Source organism: Bubalus bubalis, chromosome 2 (genome assembly GCF_019923935.1).
Source record: "Bubalus bubalis isolate 160015118507 breed Murrah chromosome 2, NDDB_SH_1, whole genome shotgun sequence".
NCBI classification, from domain to species: domain Eukaryota; kingdom Metazoa; phylum Chordata; class Mammalia; order Artiodactyla; family Bovidae; genus Bubalus; species Bubalus bubalis.
Genome location: NC_059158.1, coordinates 43,250,118 through 43,267,534, shown reverse-complemented (window position 1 = coordinate 43,267,534; position 17,417 = coordinate 43,250,118). Strand labels below are relative to the sequence as shown.

The 17,417-nt window shown below is 54.5% G+C and overlaps 1 protein-coding gene across 3 annotated transcripts in view; it reads left to right on the top strand.

The window, feature by feature from the left end:
• PACSIN1 (protein kinase C and casein kinase substrate in neurons 1) overlaps positions 1-17,417 on the top strand; it is a 64,258-nt gene that overhangs the window by 32,330 nt on the left and 14,511 nt on the right. The window contains exon 1 of one of the 3 annotated variants that reach the window (XM_025271417.2): positions 3,397-3,415. The exons of 1 other annotated variant lie outside the window; for it this stretch is intronic. The gene's annotated coding sequence lies outside the window, so the exon portion shown is untranslated. Of the gene's footprint in view, positions 1-3,396; positions 3,416-3,457; positions 3,698-17,417 lie in introns of those variants that run through there. One more of the 3 variants, XM_006050348.3, reaches the window with a different exon arrangement.

The following is a 17,417-nucleotide window of genomic DNA, read 5'->3' as shown; positions in this document are numbered from 1 at the left end:
TGGGGGGTGGGGGGTGGGGACCACGATGCTCTTTTGGGTTGGAGAAGGAGACGGTGACAAAAGGGATTGGCTTCTCTGGGGGCCACGAGAGCAGCGGCCCTGTGGCCTGGGCAAGGCCCCCTCCTTATTTGTAGACTGATCCAACCTGTGGGACTGGAACAAGATTAAGGTCCAGGAGGTCGGGCACAGGGGGGGTGTGTGTGTGTGTGTGTGTGTGTACACGGGTGTGTGTGTGTGTGGATTAGGGAGTGTCCCTGGGCCTGTCTGGGGCCTACAAGTACAGTAGTGGAGGCTGCAGATGGCAACTCCTTGATGTTTTTCTAGCTCAGGTAACATGCAGAGGAAAGTTGCCACAGAACCGACAAGAGACTTCCCCAGCAGTCCAGTGCTCCGTTCTTCTACTGCAGGGAGTTCAGGTTCGAACCCTGGTTGGGGAACTAAGGTTCCCCCGCAAAAAAACACCAAAAGACAAAAAAATTGGCAGGGGACAATTTTCCCCTGAATGGGGGTCCATGTGGGAAGAAGGAGACAAGGAAGGTAGGAGATAAAGATGGGGCAGTTTCAAAGGGCACAGGCTGACAGGTGTAACCTGTTACCGGTATTTTTGCTGCTTTGCTGCTGCTGCTCCTGCTAAGTCGCTTCAGTCGTGTCCGACTCTGTGCGACCCCAGAGACGACAGCCCACCAGGCTCCCCCGTCCCTGGGATTCTCCAGGCGAGAACACTGGAGTGGGTTGCCATTTCCTTCTCCAATTCATGAAAGTGAAAAGTGAAAGTGAAGTCACTCAGTCGTGTCCGACTCTTCGCGACTGCATGGACTGCAGCCTACCAGGCTCCTCCATCCATGGGGTTTTCCAGGCAAGAGTACTGGAGTGGGGTGCCATCGCCTTCTCCGTTTGCTGCTTTAGGGGGTCTCTTATCAATGTCAACTTTGACAAAAATTAAGTCTGTCCAATCTTGTTGTCTTCTTCCCTCATGAACCTCTCCTGGGGACCCTCCCAACAGCAGATGGGGCCGGATCAGGCTGATGGAGGTGGGCGGGGGGCAGCTGTCTTTGATATCCCTGGTTGGAGCTGGCTGTTTAGGAGAAAGATGATCCGAGGCTGGGGGCTGGCAGGCGGGCCGGGGGCTCTGCTTACAGGGCCTGGGAACTCAATCCCTCCCTGCCCGCTAGCTCTCCTGGGAACCTCTCCTCTCAGGCACCAGGCATCCCCGCTCTCTTGGCCTGGGTGTGGACCTCAGTGACTATTGAGGACCTCCAGGTCTGGGGACACCCAGCATCAGGCTTTTGGCCCAAGGAGGCCAGGCTGGAAGTCACCTCTGAGGTTGTTTGGGGGGGTCCTCACTCATGTGCACTCTTTGACATATTCAAGTACATATGACCCTGTCTTGCCTTGATCTAAGGATGAGAAGCATCCTCTTAGAAAATGGGTGGCTGTTACCATGTTTCCCAGTCAGATCTTTCCTAATGGAACCCAAGGGATAAGCCTGGCAGGCAGGGAGTTCAAATCCCAGCCCAGGCATTTTCTGCCTTTGTCCTCTTGGGCAAATTGTTCAACCACTCAGAGCCTCTTTCCTCATCAGTCCTGGAGCCTCACAGAGATGCTGCAAGAGAACAAGTGTCCAGTACATCCACTAGCCCGTCACCCCTGAGGGCAGAGACTTTGTTTTGCTGGTGGCCTGCATCCCAGCATGTAGAACCCCAGGCACATAGTGGGTACCTAGTCAATATCCAGTGAATGAATGAAGTGCCCCATTTCATCTGTTCCAAGATGATTTCCCCCTCATTTTTGACATCACTGATATTAGGGTGCTTCATACGATCTGTATTAATAGCATGTCTTGGTTTAATTGGCAGCAGACTTATGACCGAGAGGGTTTTAGATGGGATGAACTGTGGAAGCAGCTGTCACTGTATTAACAGGCACTTTTTGGCTTAATTTTTGGTGGGTCCACACACTTTCTGATTGTGTGTGCCCTCTCTGGGCTGTGCGGGGTCCCTGGGTATTGCCCTGGGGCACGGGGCCTGCAGTGACCCTGCCTGAGGTCTTCCTGAGGCTGTCCTGGGCTGAGGGTAGCGCTCCCATGGGGAACACTGTGTGTCCTGGGCCCCTTTCCCTTCTTGACCTAAAGACCCCCTCCCCTGGCCCCCACTGGGTGTTACCTATCCCTCCTGGTGGGTGGCAGGACTCTCTGAAGTCTGGAATTCTTTGGGGGGAAGGGGGTCTATTTTGTTCAATCCTGTCTTGATTCCAGGTACCAGAACTGGACAACAACTAGGGGGATGGAGGGAAATCTGTGAGCTGCCTAGGCTGAGGGGCTGTAGGTGGGATCTAGTCTGGACCAGGCAGAGGACTTTTCAGAATGAGAGAGAGGGAGTTGAGGAGGTGGACCCATCTCCCCACCCTCCCACAGTCCCCTCCAGGCCCCCCACAGCAGACCGAGAGACCGCAGGCAGATTAGTGTCCAGAGGAGCAGACAGATCCTCTCCTAGAAAGGGGCTCGTTGTTCAGTCCCTTGGCTGGGACACTCACTTGTGCCACCAATCCCCTCCCATGAGGCCAGCGTTGGGGGCTTGTGTGTACAGCTGCAGTTTTGTGGGGGAAGAGTTTATGCATTGTATGTTCTGGATTCGTGTAGATGTGTGTACACATGTCAAAGATATGTGTACACTAATAGTAGTGTTACAGTATATGTATGTGTGTGTTATCTGTACACGTATAGGTAAGTACACAGACGTGTGGAAATGCACATGTGCAAATACACGTAATGAGTGTTTGTATATGTAAGTGTGTCATTGGCATGCACATGTGCATGGACAAGTATTGGTGTGGATGGGTCATACATGTGCAGTACATGTTTGCTGTGGGGCGTGCGGGACAGCTCTGGCCTGTGGGAGCAGCACCAGAATTAGAATCGCAAGGCCTGGCTGCCAATAAGGAGCCCGGGAGCCTTGGATGTCCAGACAGGTGGTTTTACTACTATGGGCCTCAGTTTCCAATCTGTAAAATGGGTATGGAATCTCTTGGAATGAGATCGTAGAGGAGCATCTTACACTTGGCCTGACCCAGAAAAATCTCAAAAGTTTGAAATTGAGAAGTGATTGAGAATGAATGATTAAGCAAATAGAAATGTTCTGCAGAGCGACAGGCCGTAGCATTTTCAGGACCTGAGGGGAGCATGTGGAAAGGACGCAACTTCCAGAGTCTTGAAGTTGGGAGGCAGGGTCTTGGGGACCCCGTCCCCTCGCCCCGCCCCGGCGCGGGGCGTGGCTGTCGGAGCCCGGGAAGATGAAGCGTGCGCGTGCCCGCCCGGGGATGCGGGCGCCGCGCAGGAGGCGGGCGTCCCCTGGTGTCCGCGGGAGGGAGGCTGTCTGAGCCGGCATTGCCCAGTTGCCATGGAAACGAGCAGACGGAGGTGGGCGGCAGAAGGAGGCGGGTCGGGAGGAGGGACGGGGAGGAGGCGGCGGCGGGCGGCGGGCGGCGGGGAGCCGGTGTCTGCAGCCCTGGAGCCGCCGCGTTCGCGAGCGAGTGGTGGAGGGAACCCAGGAGGACAGAGCCCCCGGCCCAGGCGCCAGGCCCTCTCCCCGCCCGCCGCCACGGAGCAGGAGGAGGGCAGCCGGCCCCTCCGGCCCCGGCCTGGCCCAGCGGGGGCCGCGCGCGCCTCCGTGCCCCGGGCTTGGTGCCCAGACGGGCCCAGGTAGGCATCTCGGTGGGGACAGCTGGAAGAGGCTGTCCGGAGACTGGGGCCGGCGTCCGCTCCTGCCTTCCCACCGGCAGGACCGGGCGCCAAGCCCTGGGGCCAGTGGACCTGGTGGGGCGCAGCCTGCGTCCCCAGAGGCCCTTTGCAGAAGCTGGGTCCTCCCCATCAGGAGGACTGTCCCTGTTACTGCCCCCTCTGCGCTTCCGTCCTGCCACAGGTCCTTACCAGAGAAGTGCCCCTTCCCTCGCAGAGTGGGCCCAGGGCGCCAGAGCTTCCAGGAGCCCGTGGTGCTGCTGCTTCCCAGGCTGAGGCTTGGAGGTCGGGGTGGGGGGTGGGTGAGGATGTCCCCCACCCCAGCTCAGGGCAGTCCTAGGCCCCGGCCATAGGGAACAAGCAGGCCCACCTCCTACCCCCACACCAGCAGTCTCCCTGCTGGCCCCGTGGTCTCAGGGCCTGGGTTAGACCCGGGGTCAGGGAGGAGACCTGTCTTCTCCCCCAGGCTCAGGCCCTTCCCCTCCTTGCTCTCCCTGTAGACCCAGTTCCCCCAGATCTCCCAAAGGGCCCTGTCCCACCTGCCCCATTAGCAGGCCCAGGGTCTCCATGCTGGGTAGGGGCCGGCCTCGATGGGGTGGGGTTCCCAAGGCCCTCCCTTCCCCTCTCTGTCCCTCTGCATCGTGGCTCCCGGGATGGACTCAGACGCTGCTGGGGGAGCTGGGGCACTGCAGAGGAGCCTCTGCTGCTGCCTGGGAGGGGGTGGGGCTGGGCCTGGGGAGGAGCTGGGTGGCATTGCCTGGCTGTGGGCACAGAGCAGGCAGGAGGGCCTGCGGCAGAGCAGTGGGTGCAGAGCACCGGCCCAGGGATGGAGGGGGGAGCCCTGGGCCACAGCTGAAGGGCCTCGGCCAGCGTGGGGGGAGATCCCAGCCCAAGGGGGCAGGGGGTGCCGTGTCAACCTCCAGCCTGCCCAGGGGGCTTAGGACCTGAAGGGTCTGCCCCGTTCTCCCGCCTGCCCTCTGTCCCCAGCAGCCCCTGAGAGCTGGGCTGGCTCCTTGGCTGGGTCTCGGCACCGCACTGGAGCTCCCCCTTCCATGGGCACTCAGGGGCGAGAGGACCTGGGACAGGGCCGAGGTGATGGGGTCAGGGGAAGCGTGCTGAGAAGCTCCACTCATTCATTTCTGCAAACCACAGTTGCACTTGCTGAATATAGGTACAGAGGTCTCCTACTTTGGGGTTAAAGGCCCAGGTGAGAGGCTGGGCCTGGGGGTGGCAGGAACTGGGTGGGGAGGTGCAGATTTGCTCAGAAGCCAGCAACCCAGTAACTCGTGTGCACCCCCTTGTCTCCGAGCCCTGGCACTCTCCTTCCGACCAGCCTCCATCCCATCCCCATCAGGACAGGAGCCAGTGAGGCCTGGTGGGCAGACTCTTTTGGCGGAAGTTGGAAAGAGCCTACCCTTCCCCCGAACTCCCGCTCCTGTTTGGCCTTCTCTAGGCCACAATCCCCTTCACCATTTTCTCTGTCCCACACGTCCTGGGCTCTGTGTTTGCTCGCTCTGTCTCTCCTACACTGTTGCCCCCAGACTCTGGGGCAGTCATCGCACAGGAATGGAAGCCTCATCCTATCACACCCAGTGGGCTCACAGCCCAGGGCGCCTGGGCCCCACCCCCCCGCAGCCTTCCCTGCAGCGGAAGCAGCTGAAGCGTGGCTGCAGGAGCATCAGAGGCCCCGGGACTGGAACAGTTTGGCCTGGGCTGGCCCTCCCCTCGTGCCCCCGGTGTAGGAGGTCTGGGGAGAGGAAGCCACATCTCCACTTGGTTCTCAGGGCTCCAAAGCTGAGCTGCAGGCTTCTTTAAATTGGTCCTCCCGCTGTGCTCCCCATCTCAAGAAGCAGCACCCCCGCCCCCGCCAGGCACTCAGGCCCAAACCCCAGCACCACCTTGACCCCTCGCTTTCACATCCAAACCATCAGCAAATCCTCTTGGCCCCAAAGTCAGTATCTCCCAATTCCAAGGACCTCTGGCCAGCTTCCGACATTACTGCCTTGCTCTGAGTCCCTATCTTCCATCACTGGGGTGGTGGGGGGCTGCAGCTGCCTGCCAGCAGGTGCCCCCTGTAGTACACGCTCCCCCTCGCCTCCCCCAGCAGCCAGGGATCTTTTGAAAACCAAGTCAGTTCACACCCCACCTCTTCTCACACCCTGCAGTGGTTCCTGTCTCACTCGATGGGGGGAAGTCACAGGCCCCCCTCTGACCTACAAGCTGCCACATGTCTGTATCACCTCCCAGTCAGCCTCCCTGACTTCTGCCTTCCCCCTCACTAGTTCTGCTCCAGCCATGTGGCCCCCTTGTTCCTCAACCCTGGCAGCTGTGCTTCGCCCCAGGGCCTTTGCACCGGCTGTTCCCGTGGCCTGAACACTCTTCCTCCAGATATCTGCGTGGCGCCCTCCATTACCTCCTTCAGGACTCTGCTCAAATGCCACCTTCTGAGAACGGCCTTCTCCGACCAGCCTGTATAAAACAGAACCACTCCTTAGCCCCCACCATCCCTCCCTGTCCCCTGTTCTTCCCCAGGGCTTTGGTCACCTTCTAACACACTTGATCATTTACTTTTTCGTCCAGTTTCTTGTCTTGCCAGACCTTTAGAGTGTCAGCTCTTTGAGGCACAGGGGTTTCCGGCTTGCTCACACTGTAGCATGGAAGTGAGTGAGTGAAGTCGCTCAGTCGAGTCTGACTCTTTGCAACCCCATGGGCTGTAGCCCACCAGGCTCCTCTGTCCATGGGATTTTCCAGGCAATAGTACTGGAGTGGGTTGCCATTTCCTTCTCCAGGGGAATCTTCCCGACCCAGGTTTCGAACCCAGGTCTCCCGCATTGTAGGCAGGCGCTTTACCATCTGAGGCACCAGAGCTGCACAGAAAGGAGCAGGGCTGCAATTCAAGCCAGGAGTCTTTGGTTCAGTGGCTGGCCCCCTTGCCTCTGCAGGGTGACGAGAAGGTGGGTTTCAGCCTCACAAGGGAAGGGATGCAATGCCCACTGCCCACCCCGCCCCCCGGGGACTGGGCAGTTGCCCCAGTGCATCGAGTAGGACAAGATGTCCTTCAAGGACTGAGTGTGCTTCTTGCCTTTCTCTGGCCCAGCCGTGGCCGGGAGAGCTCTCCTCAGCCAGGAAGGGGCGGAGAGTGAGCTGCGTGCCCTCCACCCCCAGTGCTGCTCGGGGTGGAGGGCCCCTCCTTCCTGGTCAGAGTTCCATGCCTTCGGGAAAACCTGCAGTGCACGCCCCAGGAGTATCACCCCCAGAGGGGGCAGACCTGGTTCCTGGCCTTCCAGACTGGAGATGCGGAGGGCTCGGGACAGGACACACCTTGTCAGGACAGAGCATCCGCCTGTGGGATAAGTGGTCTCAAGGAGACGCACCCACAGCAGAGAGGACGGGGCCCTGTCTTCCCACCAGCTCCCACCCCGTCTGTGGAGCCTGAGTCAGGGCTGTGATTATAGTGGGTCACTGGGAGGTGGTCCCTGGAAACACTGAGTGTGTGGAGGTGAGGCAGGAATCGTTCTTGATTAGCAGTGGCAGCTCCATCCAGCGGGCCCCTCAGAGAAGCAGTGTAGGACGCGCCCCAGACAAGCCCCCAGGAAGGCAGGGAGCCGGGGTGTGTGTCTACCAGGTCAGCTGGTCGTTACCTGAGGCTGCCCCAACTTCCCTCTTTCCTACTTGCTTTTCTTTAACTGTTGTTATCCTTAATCATCTGATGAGCGATATTTATCCACTGCTTGGTCTCCTGCCTGCGCTGCAGTGTAGGCCCTGTGCGGGAAGCCTGGTCTCCTTCCCTGCCGAGCCTGCAGCACCCAGAACGGGCTTCCAGGCTCCCTAGAGATGGGTGGGCCTAATGAGATGTCGCCCCACCCGCTTGGCCTGGGAGCCGGGAGCTCGGAGCAGAAGGGAGGGCCTGGGGCCTGGTGGGGCTGGAGGAAGAGGGGAAAGGCTGGGGAGGGTGAGGTGCTGAAGTCTGGGGTCTGAGGAGCGGCGGGGAGGGGAGGCCAGGCACGGGCGGCTGGGGTGGGTCCCTTCCACCCTTTCCCCTGGGGTGAGCCCACCCATTTCCTTCAGCTCCATGTCTCTCGGGGGTCTGCCTTCCTCAGTCTCCCCATTTGCTTCCACCCCTTTCCTGCCTCCCCACCTTGGAGTTTATAGTTTCTGTAGGCAAGCCCTCTGGGGACTGTCTGGGGCACCCACCTCATAGGAGATGGAGGTTGGGTAGTCTGGGTTTTAGATCCAAAGAGAAGAAGGCCAGACAAAGCCAGGTCTGGGACCTTCTCTTCCCCACCTGGAGACCTGGGGTTCTAGATGAAGCCCAATCGTCTCCTGGAAAGCAGTCTTAGCTGGGCTGCTGTAACAGACTACCACAGACTGGGTGATTTAAACAGCAGACCCTGATTTCTCACAGTCTGGAGGCTGGAAGGCCGATATCGATGTCGGGGCCCTGGTGAGACCTGTCTTCCGGGCTTGTCGATGGTGGCCTTCCCGCTGTGTCCTCACCCAGCCCCGTGCTCTGCTGGAGCCTGGGGAGAGGGCGCGGCCCTCCCTTCTTCCTCTTAGCTTGGACTCCGATCCTGTTGGATTAGGACCTCATCCCGTGAACTCATTTAACTTTAATCACCTCCTGAAAGCCTGTCTCCAGATGCAATCACTTCGCGGGGACAGAGCATCACCGTATAAATTTTGAGGCAGACACAGTTCAGTTCCTAGCAGAAGTCTACGGGGATGGTAGTCCATAGAGGTGAGACGGAGAGGAGAAGGCATCCAGGGAGATGCTTCTCTGTGGCTCAGAGGATAAAGAATCTGCCTGCGATGTGGGAGACTTGGGTTTCGTCCCTGGGTGGCGAAGATCCCCTGGAGAAGGGAAAGGCTACCCACTCCTGTATTCTGGCCTGGAAAATCCCCATGGACAGAGGAGCCTGGCGGGCTACAGTCCATGGGGTCGCAAAGAGTCAGGCACGACTGAGGGACTAACACCAGGGAGATTACCCAGACGGCCTCCTGTTTTAAAAGCTCTGATGCTCTGGGAAGTATGGGTAATAATACCCACAGTAATAATAACGCTGAACTCACACCAACTCCATGGGGTTGGGGGTAGCATCACCTCCATTTTGCAGATGAGGAAACTGAGGCACAAAGCGTTTAAGCCGTTTGCCAAAGTCACACCACCCATAAAGTGGCAAAGCTGGGATTTGAACCCGCTCGCCCTGTCCGGCCCCGCGGCAGGGCCCGTAACCAACCTGCTCTTGTCGCTGACCTGGGGGAGAGCAGGCTGCCTCCTGAGACAGCGAGGCATGGTTGATGGCTGGTGTTGCCGAGGAGCCGCACCAGGGTGTGGGATGAGGTAGGCCTCAAAGGCAAGCCGGGCAGTTTTGGGGAGAGACAATTGTGGGAAGGAGGACGGCGTGCACCCCAGGCAGCAGGGAAGGTGTGAACAGAACCCGGAGTCAGCTTGGGGGTGGTGTCACAGGGAGGGCCGGAAGGGCAGCATGTTCCAGCTGACCTGGACCCTTCCTGCTGCCTTGGAAGCCCCAGCAGGGGCTGGTGAGGGTCCTTGTGTGGCCCCAGGCCAGGCACAGTGAACTCGTCCATGTCTGGGTGACCTGAGGGTTGGGGAACTGGGGGAACGTTTGTGGAAGCTGAGGTCCACCCTGGGTGAGGGCACGTAGCTCTGGCTTCCCGGGGCCCCGCCCAGGTTTGAGCTGAGCTGGTCCCTTAGGCCAGGAGTGCTGGGGTGACACCCGTGGAATGACTCTGGACTGGGCACCAGGGCAGGGAGGGGCAGGGGAGGGACTCACCCCTGGGTCTGCATCTGACCCTGCCTTCTCCCTGCTGTGTGACCTTGGACATGTTTGAGTCTTTGAGTCTCAGAGAAGACAGAGAAGTCACCACCTATTTCAATGTGTGTTTTTTTTTAATTAAAATAATTTATTTATTTTAATTGGAGGCTAATTACTTTACAGTATTAAGGTGGTTTTGCCATCCATTGACATGAATCAGCCACGGGTGTACAGGTGTCCCCATCCTGAACCCCCTCCCGCCTCCCTCCCCACCCCATCCCTCTGGGTTGTCCCAGAGCACCAGCTTTGAGTGCCCTGCTTCATGCATGGAACTTGCACTGGGCATCTGCTTTACATATGGTAACATACATGTTTCGGTGCTGTTCTCTCATATCGTCCGTCCCACCTTTGCCTTCTCCCACATCCTCTAAAAGTCTGTTCTTTAAAACGGTGTCTCTTTTTCTGTCTTGCATATGGGGTCGTCGTTACCGTCTTTCTAAATTCCATATATGTGTGTTAATATACTGTATTGGTGTTTCTCTTTCTGACTTAACTTCACTTTGTATAATAGGCTCCAGTTTCGTCTGCCTCATTAGAACTGACTCAAATGCATCCTTTTCTGTAGTTGAGTAATATTCCATTGTATACATTTTGGGGTTGTTATGATTCATTTATATATTTAATGGGTTGTTACGAGGATTAGAAATAGAGTGTATGAAGAGATTGGCACACAGTAGGCACTAAAAAATGGTTGTGGTTGATATGAAGGAAGAGTGAAGCGGGGGGTGACCGGCTGAGAATATTGACACCTATTCTGACTGTACTTCGGATCCCTAAGGAGGGAGGGCACCACCCCAAGGGAAGAATCATCACGGGGAATCAAGGAGGGAGAGACCGTGGAACTGGACCCTGAGGGTTGACCAGGAGGAGAGGAAGGGGGCCAGAGACAGAGGACGGGAGGGATCTGGGACCTCCGCTCTTCTGGGAGGATGCCGGCTCCTGGCTGCGTCTTCATCATTTATTGGACATCAGCTGTGTGCAGGTGACTGTGTTTGATGCTTGAGTACAGAATTCAGTGTTTCTGCTATTTACTGAATGAATGTTGCAAAAGGGTGACTTTTTTTTCATTCATTCAGTAAATAAGTATTGTGCACTTACTGTGTGCCAGGCACTGCCCTGGATGTTGATAAAATATAGCAGAGAGTCAGACAAAATCGCTAGGCTTACAGAGTTAATGTTCTAAGTGGGAGAGGAAGACAGTAAGCACGATGACTACTGTGATGAGAGGCTGTCACATGGTGACAAGCATTAGGCAGGCTGCAAAAGTGAGGAGGAAAGGGAGCAAGGAGGAGCCGGGGTGGAAAAAGAGTTTAGAGTTGAAATGGGGGGAGGTCAGGACCTTCGAGCAGAACTGGAAATGTGGGGATGGGGGTGGGGAACCATTCCTAGCAGGTGCAAAGGCCCTGGGGTTAGAACAGCAAGGAAGTCAGTAGAGCTGGAGGAGATAAAGAATGGTAGGAGGTGAGGCCAGAGGGGCGAGGGGAGGGCCAGCAGGTCACACAGGGCCTCCTGGCAAGGAACTGGACTCCTCAGCGGAAATGGGGAGCCCTGGGAGGAACGTGAGTAGTGCGCTGGAAGAATCAGATTTAGCTTTTACCAGTTTCCTTCTGTCTGATGCCTGGGGAACAGACCAGGGTTGGGGAGAGACAAACAAGGTCAGAGGCAGGAGGACCAGTGAAAAGGCTACTGTAGGGAGGTGGAGACGCTGGGACCAGGGGGTGGCTGAGAGTAAAGCTCAGGACCTGCTGCTGGGCTGGGTAGAGAGTAGGAGGAGAAAGTGGAACTGGATGACCCCAAGAGCTGTGGTTATTAGTGGCTAAAGCCATGCAAGTCCACACCAAGCCGTCCACACCAGGTCTGCCCTTCCCACTCCACCCCCCGAGGCTCATGTCTAACTCTTCTGTCCCTTCTCCAAGTCAGGGGTTCAGGGAACGTGACCACAGCCTCTGCCCTCAAGGTCTTTTAAAGGCAGCTAGCGGTGGGCTTGGGGCCTGAGGGGGGACACCTTTCGCCCTGGGGCTCCATTCCCTCTAAAGGTGAGGTCAAGGGCAGCATTGAAAGTTCAGATTTTCACAGGGGTCTGTGGTTTTCAAAAAGCTTACTGCCCTTTTATCATTTGATCTTTGAAGGCTCAAGTATTGTTTTCTCGTCATATGAGTTCGAAAACTGGGACCCCCGTGACGCAACCTGGCTGAGACCTCACTGGTCAGCAGTCAAGCTGGGGCCAGAGCCCCTCAGCCTGATGCCACACTTGTGCCAAGGGCTGCACCATCCTTGTGGGCGGAAAAGGCCTGGCACCTTCCCTGGCTCCACAGAGAGGTTAGTGTTGGTGTTAGACACGCCGCTCAGTCGTGTCCGACTCTTTGTGACCCCATGGATCACGGCCTGCCAGGTTCCTCTGTCCGTGGGATTCTCTAGGCAAGAATCCTGGAGTGGTTTGTCATTCCCTTCTCCAGGGGATCTTCTCGATCCAGGAATCAAACCTGGGTCTCCTGCACTGCAGACAGAGAGGGCCCACCCTGAAAAGGGACCCCCACTCCCGTTCTAGCAAGAAAGGTGACAAATCAGTGGTGAGAGCTGGCAGGCTCCTTGAGTCAGATCTCAGCCCCTGGGTGCTCGTCTGCACCATGGGGGTGACGACAACCCCCGCCTTCCAGGACTGCGGTGGGGGTTAGAGCCGTCAAGACGTGCAAACAGGCCTTGGCCCCAAGTCTGCTCCACAAATGCCAACTGTTGTCATTAGGGATAAAGGGCTTTCTGGGCCTCACAGCTTTACAGCCACAGTGAGAAAGGTCAGATGGGCGCTGTGCCCGTTTGATGAGCTGAGGAGCCCTGAGCGCGGATGGGGCTCACCCACCGGGAGCAGCGGATTCTGGCCACAACGGCTTCTTGACCTGAGAGATGCTGCGCTCCATGGCGGCAGCCCCTGACCGCCGTTCAGGGAGGCCCCGGCGTTTGCCAGAGTGAGGCCACCCGCTTGCACCCTGGGTGAGGGTGTGAGGCCGATTTGGAGGAAGCAGGGGCGAGTTGGGGTGGTGTGTCTGGCCACGCGGTGCTGGGGGCTCCCACGCCTCCTCCCACTTCCCCGTTCTGATGCTGCCTGCCTGGCCTCCTGGGCCGCCTCTGCGGGTCCGCCCCGGGGTTAGACTGGGCTGGACCCTCTCCTCTGTCTCATCTAATCCTTGAGTCTGGTTGCATCGCTCCCATTTGTCAGCAAGGCCATGTGAATTGCCCGGCATCACACAGCAACTTGGTGGCAGAGCAGGGACCCCAAGGCTAGAACTATTTCCACTGCACATTCTACATCAGCCGGGAGCCAGAAGACCCTGCCTGTACCCAGTGTGGGACCACAATCCACCCCCCCTGGATTGGACAGGGGGAGAGTGGCCTCTGCCCTCATGCATTCCCTCCTAGCCTGACTTGCCAAGTCTTGACTGCTGTCCCCTCCCTCCACGCTTCAAGGACAATGTCGTCCTGGCTCCCAGCTTACTCAGCTCTCCTCTAACACCTGGATCCTGGAGGCTTTTTTTTTTTTAATTGTAGGATAATTGCTTTACAATATTGTGTTGGTTTCTGCCATACATCAACATGAATTAGTCATAGGTGTGTATATATGTCCCCTCCCTTCTGAACCTCCCTCCCACCCTATCCCGCCCCTCTAGGTTGTCACAGAGCTCCCTGAGTCATACAGCACATTCCCACTGGCTATCTATTTGACATTTGTAGTGTATATGTTTCCATGCTACCCTCTCCTTCCCCTCCTGTGTCCACAAGTCTCTTCTCCATGTCTGCACCTCCCTTGCAAGGCTGGAGGCTTTTTAAAAAGAATATGCAGTTTATGCAAGGCAAAACCTAAAAGGCACAAGAAGACCCATGGTGAAAATGCCTGCTCCCATCCCCCAGCCACCCAGTTCCCCGAAGGCAATCACCATTACTCAGCTTTCCAAAAATACGCTCTGCTCCTATATTTCCCCCCATAAAAATGGAAGCATCCAGGCACACGGTGCTGAACCTGGCTCGTTTTGCTTTAGTGACATGGCCTGGAGGGTTCTTTCCATTCAAGACCAGAGCATTCCGTCGCAGGCCTGCATTGTAATTTAGTTAACCGGTCCCCTGTGGCCAGGCATTTGGGTTGTTTCCAGCCTTCGGTTCCTACAAGCAGCGCTGCAGTAAACAAATTGGGCAGCTTCAGTTCACCTAGCTAGCTGGAAGGTAGATGCCTAGGGTGCATTTCCCTCCAACAAGGTTGTATTGAGTCCCTTCCCCACCACCAGGGGTGGGTCCAACCGCTCCTAGGACGGGATGACCCTACCCCCCACCCCGTCCCTGCCCCCACCTCCAGCTGCTGATAGCTGTACGCGCTGGGATCCCAAAGAGCAGAGCTCAGTGACTCCAGGGTTCTAGGTGGGCTCTGACCCCAGGATACTTATTTACCTACCCCGGTTGAGGGTCCTTCATTAAACATGCCTGCCCTTTACTGCTCCAAACCTAAATTCAAAATGTTCTTTATGAAGCAAGTACTGATTTCTAAGTGAAAAGTGCCAAATTAAGAAGAAAACAATTCAGACTCATTTCTTTGTCCTTTGATGAATTCAGCTGCCTTCCCGCCCACCCACCGCTGCTGTGCATGAGTGTGGGAAAGTGTGTCTGAGGCTTTGCCAAGGTGAAAGGAACAAGATATATTTAGTGCCTGCGAGGAGTAGGGAGGCAATACTGGGTGGTTACTGGGAAAAGAGCACCAGGCTCTGGACATATGGGGAGGCTGAGGCCCCGGAAGGGGAGGGCCACCCTGTGCTGAAGCCTGTAGAGACTAGCCTGCCCCCGAAGTCCTCACTGGCCAAGGCTCAGAGTGTCTGAGGTGTGCCCTGCTCGAAGTTCACAGCTGCTAATAGGGTTGTTACTGAAAGTGGGGGTCCGGCTGCTTGCCACTCTAAAGCCACTAAAGAGGCAAGGTTGGCAGAAAGTTGGCTTTATTTTGGAGGCTGGCAACCTTGGTAGGAGGGCAGACGCTTGTCCAAAGGCCAATCGGGGGGCAAGAGCTTTTATAGACGGAGGGAGGGACTACACGCAGAAACAGTGTGGTCAGCTCTGACAGACATCCTGAAACTGGTGGTCTAATCAGCGTCATCTTGTTTTTTTATTTTCTTTTATTTTCTGTTGGAGTGCAATTGATTTACTGTTGTGTTGTGCATTTTAGGTGTGCAACACAGTGGTCCAGTTATACATATATTTATTCTTTTTCAGAATTTTCACTCATATTACACAATATTGAGTATAGTTTCCTATGCTCCATGGTAGGTCCTTGTTACTTTTTTAAAATAAACTATATATTTTTATTTTTTAAAATTTGATTCTGTTTTACTTGTTGGCTGTGCGGGGTCTTCATTGCTGCAGGAAGGCTTTTCTCTAGTCGTGGCAAGCGGGCACTGTTCTCCCGGCGTTCAGGCTCTAGGGCACACGGGCTCCACAGCTGTGCCGCACAGGTGTGGTTGCTACACGGCATGTGGAGTCTTCCCGGACCGGGGTTCCAATCCGTGTCCCCTGCATTGGCAAGTGGGTTCTTAAGCACTGGACTGCCAGAATCTGGTTATCTATTTTATATATAGTAGCGTATGTATGTTAACCGCAAGCTCCCAATTTATCCTTCCCTCTCATGTTTCCCCTTTGGTAACCTTCAGTTTATTTTAGAACTCTGTGAGTATGCTTTTGTTTTATAAAGAAGTTCATTTGTATAATTTTTAAAAAATTAGGTCCCACATATGAGTTATATATTTTTCTTTCTCTGACTTACATAGCGAGACAATCTCTGGGTCTATCCATGTTGCTGCAAATGGCATTGTTTCGTTCTTTTTATGGCTGAGTAGTATTCCATTGTGTACATACACCACACCTTATCTACTCACCTGCTGATGGACATTTTAGTTGCTTACATGTCCTGACTATTGTGAGCAGTGCTGCAATGAACATTGCGATGCATGATGTGTTTGAAGTACGGTCTTCTCTGGATATATGCCCAGGAGTGGCATTGCTGGGCCATATGGTAGTTCTGTTTTTAGCTGTTTTAAGGACCCTCCGTACTATACTCTAGAGTGGTTATACCAGTTCCCACCAGCAATGTAGGAGGGTTCCCTTGTCTCCACACCCTCTCCAGCATTTATTGTTTGTAGACTTTTTGATAATGTCCATTCTGACCAGTGTGAGATGATACCTTATTGTGGTTTTGGTTTGCTTTGTCTGATAATTAGTGATGTAGAGCATCTTTTTGTGTTCTTTTTGGCCATCTGTATGTCTTCTTTAGAGAAATATCTGTTTTAATCTTCTGCCCATGTTTTGATTGAATTGTTCGTTTTTTGACATAGAGCATGGTGATTGTTTTAAGTACAGTTCACCTTCAGCTTCAGGCTCAGTTTGCTCCCCTCTCGTTGAGGCCAGCTCTTGAAACTGGCAGCTTATAACATGGCTACAGTCGGTCATCATGTAGCTAACTTCTTCCACCTGGTGGGGGCTTTATCTTTAAGTGTCTATAAGACAGCTCACAGGATATGGCTCAGAATATTATCTATAGTCCTTGAGGAGGAACTAATGGTCCTTGGCTATGTTTAATGACTTGACCATTATTATTTAGTCTTGTTGAACTTGTTGACTGTTTTCCTTTGTTTCTGCATTTTCTCATTTCTCTGATTAAACTTACTCACTGGTTAAAGTTTTTCCGAAGACAAAAAGCAGGCTGAGGACATGGGGGACAAAGACCATAGGGTTCTGCTCCATTTAAGCACCTCCTTCTCCTTGATACTCCTCAGTCTTGAGGACGGACAGGTACAGAAGAAGAAAGAGAATAAAGTTTTGGACAAAGAGGTTAATCACAGCCTTGGCAGAGGAAGTCTGTTTTAGCTCCATTTCTGTTCCAGTTTCCCCAAAGCTTTGAGCAAATGGGCTGACAACTGCTATGGAGACTTTCTACTGAAGTGGGGCGGCTGTGAAAGTGAAAGTATTAGTCGCTGCATCACGTCCGGCTCTGCGATCCCATGGACTGTAGCCACCAGGCTCCTCCGTCCGTGGGATTCTCCAGGCAAGAATACTGGAGTGGGTAGCCGTTTCCTTCTCCAGAGGATCTTCTTGACCCAGGGTCTCCTGCATTGCAGGCAGATTCTTTACCATCTGAGCCACCAGGGAAGCCCAAAATGGGGCATCGTCCTCCATAATTTTGGGAATGGACACAAAGTTGAAAATAATCTCAACTTCCAAACTTAGCATCAACATTTTGTATTGTGAAAACATTACCTCTCTCTTTGATTATTTTGTCATAATACCTGGACAAACATTTGAAAATCAGTAGACGTATTACAATGAGGATGATAATCAAAATGCATCTTTGTATTATTCTCTGAATGTGTTGTTTTCCCCTTAACGGTTAAAGCAGATATACAATGTTTGTTTGTATATCAAACACATATACAGTGTTTGTTTACAAGATATACAGTGAATGTTTCCCCCTTTAATTACAAATCTTTCCATAGAAAGCATTGATAATCAATACATTTTTCCAGCATTGCCAGACGTGGCTCAGTTGCCTGCCCTGGGTCCTTCCAGGTCCCTCGGGGCTAGGCCTACTTTTTGTTTATATGTTGGCCTAGTTATCCATGATGGGGGAAAACTAATCAGATCCACCAAACAAGAACAGAGGTGTGCTGACGGGGAAACATTTGACAGGCTCTACATTTTAGCACTGACACTCAGTTGTAACACAAGCATTGAACATATGCTTTTTGTTGTTGTTGTTCAGTCATTCAGTCATCTCTGACTCTGCAACCCCATCAACTGCAATATGCCAGGCCTCCGTCCCTCCC